We start from the raw sequence: 4,778 nt of genomic DNA, 5'->3' as shown, positions 1-4,778 counted from the left end.
AGGCTGCTTTTTCGTATGCTAAAACCAATCCAGTCACCCGTATTTTTGTTACTTTATAATGGTTTTCAATTTTATTTAATTCAATGGTACATTGGCATGTCGTTTGAAAGAATTAGTACAGGGTATGAGTCCGCAATGTTTTTCAATTTAGGTCAGTTAAGTTAGAAGGGGGGATGGGGGGGTCTGAGGCCAAACTTAAGCAATTAAGTTAGATTTATTATATTGAACTTTTGATGTTGCGACTTAAGATTTAAGTGAAAGTAATGTTCCCAGAATAACGATTCTTTACTTTAGTCATATTCAATCGTATTGAAAGTGAGTTTCGTCTTTTCGTTGTCTTTATGATCATATTAAAGAATATTTTCCAACGACTCGGAGTTAGAACAGCGATTGGCACTGATCTTACTTTAGGTATCAATACAGTCCATATGGACGCAATGATTTCTTATTAACTTGCTCATTTTCTTGTAGAAAGTGGTCCAAAGCATGTAGTTCCAGTATGAAAAACGATTTCTGATTTTCGCTTAAAGGGAAGCTGTCGTCGGAACTGCGCATGTGCGACTTTCTTGTTTACAAACAATGTATTTCATGCACTGTATATAGATGCATCATGTCAACATAGCTGTAACATTTAAATTTTACGATGTACATTATACAAACATGTTTTAACTTTCATCAACCGCCAACGTACCTTGATACAGTGTTTACATCGGTCGTAGGGGTCCCTAGCGACCTTTGAGCGCAGTTTCGACGACCGCCTCCCTGTAACCGACATAATTCATGATAAATGGCATGTATACATTCGAATGAATGTCAAAAACCGAAAACTTTAAACATTTTCTTTTCTATTTCATACATCACTTGCAAGTCGATAATCCGGACACAATAGATATGTAAAAGGAGATAGCTGCAAGGTCAGTTTTATCGGGTCGAGGACGAGGATATTGTAACAGGTCTCCTTAAGTCCCCACAATTGTGGAACTACATGTACTGCTTCCGAACAAGTATGGCGGGTTCAGTGACACTTTGTTGGAAAGAAACAGAAAGGAACGGTAGAGGGCGGGTCGCACAACTTGAACAATTCATGCAGTGGTTTGAGAGTCATTTCGGGCGCTTGACTACGCATGCACTCAAACATTTATACTTACAACTCACAATAATTCAAGGGATCTCTACCGAGATTTCTAGTCCAAGTGGCATTTCTTTCCCCAACACAGACTTCTAAACATTCCATTTCCGCAGACAGGCTTAAGTGCAGGTGATGTTGACTGAAAAATATCCTTTCTCACATATTTTGATGAATATTTCTTATCAAATCTTGGAATTTTTCCCTGCCTCATTCTACTGCTCACGAATAGAATTACTCACATACCAAACACTCTATGACTGCCTAAACAACGTGGTAGTCTTTTAATTGATCGAAATAGTTTTCGGGCAGTTAGTTAATAAGCTGTGTTCTCTTTTCTCTAACATTCCAGTTTTCCGTACATTGTCACGGTATTATTTCCTTTTGATATGGTGATATCACCATTTCCAGTCGGGATTACATGTAAGAACAAAAACATTGATTGCAATTACCACGCCTATGACGTCATTGCCGATGTCCAGGCCGTGAACAAAACGACCAAACATGGCGATTACATGTGACGTCAGCCCTCGCTGTAGTTTGCGAAAAGTTTTGCATTTTGAAGGTTGCAAAAAAAAAGAAAATCATATTAAGGATGACACGATGATAATTTTGGTGTCCTTGTATACACCTACCAAATGAAGGAAGTAACGAAAATTCTTCAGTTTGCGTCTTGCAATTTCAGAATTGTTGAAAGTTACGTTTGATTGGCGACAATAGTCACGAGTGTTGTTTGGCTCATAGAAACGCGAAATCATGGCTACAATCAGTCAGAAAATGGGAAGAATGGATCAAGGAACCAGGCAAACAAAATCAATCTTAATTCGTTACGTGACAGTCTTTTTGGTAAGGCCCTCGCACCGAGTCACAACGTGCTTGTTTGTTTTTAATTTATCAACTTTAGAATAATACCAATATGACATATTGGTGATGACGACGACAGAACATTTTCGACAATTTTCATTTACAGATCAGCAATGTTGTTTCTTGCCTAATGTTCATATAGCCATCATTTATGCTATCTCGTCGTCTGTTTCACAGAATGGCGTGTTTAGCTTTTACAGAGTTGTACTATAAAAGTCAGTGTAAAACTTAGATGAACAAGTGGTGTAACTTTGAAGATATTTTAACTATTTTGTTCTAAAAAGAGATGTTTATGCTTTTATGTATCCCCCACTCATTTGTTGAAATGCAAAATAGTAGCTTAACCAGAATGTGTCGTGCACAGTGCATGCAATGTTTTAGTCGAAGAATGCATACTACTCCGCGTTTAACCTAGAATTTGTTTTCAACAATAATTTTGGACATTTCTGCCATGCAGACTGTGCTGACAAGTATGAGACCGGGTATTTTGACCTGATTATTGGAGGCAGGACAAGAAATTATATCACATATACAAAGGATATACTTGAGTGCCTATAACAATGTACAGCTGAACACTGATATATGATTCCAGAGTGAAGCATGGAAAAGTGGTCTCGGCGACGTAGGGCAGGGTGTGTTCTTGACCCTGACTCTGTGTAACTCTATACGAACCGAGCTCAAATGAATTGTGAACGACTAGTGGCTGAAATTGACTTCATTTGAAATCCTTTTTTTCTCGCAAAGGTAGAAAGTCACAAGATGAGAAATTTGAAATATGAAATGTTACTTTTGCGACGATTCTTGTGAAAATCTTCATCAAAGGCGAAAAAATGATCCTGCTTCTTTCGCAAAGTGTTTCTGGTATCAAACACGTTTCGAATTCTTAGTGAAACATATTTATGTTGTTTCGTGCAGAAGAACTTTCTATTCTCAACAACGGTTCATTGTTTTGTGTAATTGTTATAACAGCGATAGCACTTGTCTGTGTATACTATGTTTACCCATTGGCTGTGAACTTCATACATATGTTTTCTTGCCAACAGTAGGGAGGCATGTATATCCACTAATTCTCAATATTACACAGATATACAACAATAACACACGAGACGAATGGAATTTATGTAAAACCATATTTAATTGAAAATCGTAAACTTTTCAAACGCAATAAAAAGATATATATTTTCTTCACTGCACAGTGTGTTGTCCATCACCACTTTGTTGAGCTCGTGTATTTTATTTAATATTTGGGTCACAATTATGTCATTAAAATCTATGTAGCATAGATCGCTGTACCACAAACTTTGAAAGAGACCCAGTGATGACCAATTAACACTGAATTTTTGTGGAGAAAAACGGAAATTTGCATAATGTATATTGGACACTGTCAAGTTCGAATTTGATTCTCTGTATATCGCAAATTATTTACGATTTCCTTGTCTTTTAGTCGCTCGGGCCTTTTTTCAATTTCGCGCCGTAGCAGCGCGACATGTGCTGGGCATTAAAATTCGGTATTCGCCCTCCGAGCCTTCGACTCGACTATCGGCTACATGTATAAGAATATAATTCGTACCTATTCTATTGCACTTGCCAATGACTTTGTCGGTATTTCAGGCAAAGAAGGCACTAGGGACTGTTGAGAGTCTAAAAGGTGGTTTTGAAATTGTTGAAATTGTTGAATATATATATATATATATATATATATATATATATATATATATATATATATATATATATATATATATATGTATATATATATATATATATATATATATATATATATATATATATATATATATATATATATAAGAGACGGGTAATTAATGAAAAATCTTGAAAAAATATGTATGTGATGTCAAAACTGTTATGGACACCTTGACATAGGTATTGTCTTTCATACTCTCTCCTTAAGTCCCTTATTTATCATTTATTATGAAGCTTCTACGGAAACTAAAATTCAAAAATTTGTTCGACAAATACAAAATGACTAAAGCTCATCACCATTGTTTTGTACATCATATACCTGCAAATGTTCTCACATCAGAAAGACACTCAAAAATACTCGTTAAGGTAGTTCGCGCCTTGAAGGTGAAAGACTTAAACTTTTGCCCTGACTTTCCTTAAGGAATCCTTCAATCATTCTCTTTCAAAATCCAGTAAAAAAATCTGGCGTCACCGTGCAAATTTTGGTACTAGGGAAACAAATAACTCAAGATTTAAGCCTACCAATATTGAAAATTCAAAACCCCTGTGTTAACTCTATGAAGAAAAATAAAATTTTCGAATTTTGAAAAACGAAGCCTGTGAAAAGTTTTCTTACACCAAGAGCTTTAAAATGAACCCCCACAAGTGGTAGATCAGAAAAGATTTGTAAAAGTTTGAGAGTCCAAATTGAGTCCCCGAGGCGCGTTCTACCTTAAACCGATTGTATCGGGAACATGGAAAATCATCTCTTGTTGAGCTCTCATCATCATGTGAAGGTTGTTAGTCAAAACGGGTGGAAGCAGAAACTTTCGTTTACAAATGTGAAATGCTTAAATATTTACATAGATTTGCTCCAAGTCTGTTGTAATATAAATATCAAAATACAATAAATTGGAGGAATAAACTTCAGCAGACTGTCGCGTTAGTGGTAGGCTGTTGCGTTGATCTGTGTGGTGAACGCGTCAGCCAGTCAGTAACTGCTGCCGAGAACAAACCAAACGACTGGCGGCCAGTCTAATCTTTACTATGAATGAGAAAAAAAAATAATAGCCACGATAAAATATTTGCATTCCTCTGAAACTTTACC

The sequence above is a fragment of the Ptychodera flava genome, chromosome 7 (assembly GCF_041260155.1).
Source record: "Ptychodera flava strain L36383 chromosome 7, AS_Pfla_20210202, whole genome shotgun sequence".
NCBI lineage: Eukaryota > Metazoa > Hemichordata > Enteropneusta > Ptychoderidae > Ptychodera > Ptychodera flava.
The sequence above is the reverse complement of the archived record's forward strand: the minus strand, read 5'-3'. Positions refer to the sequence as shown.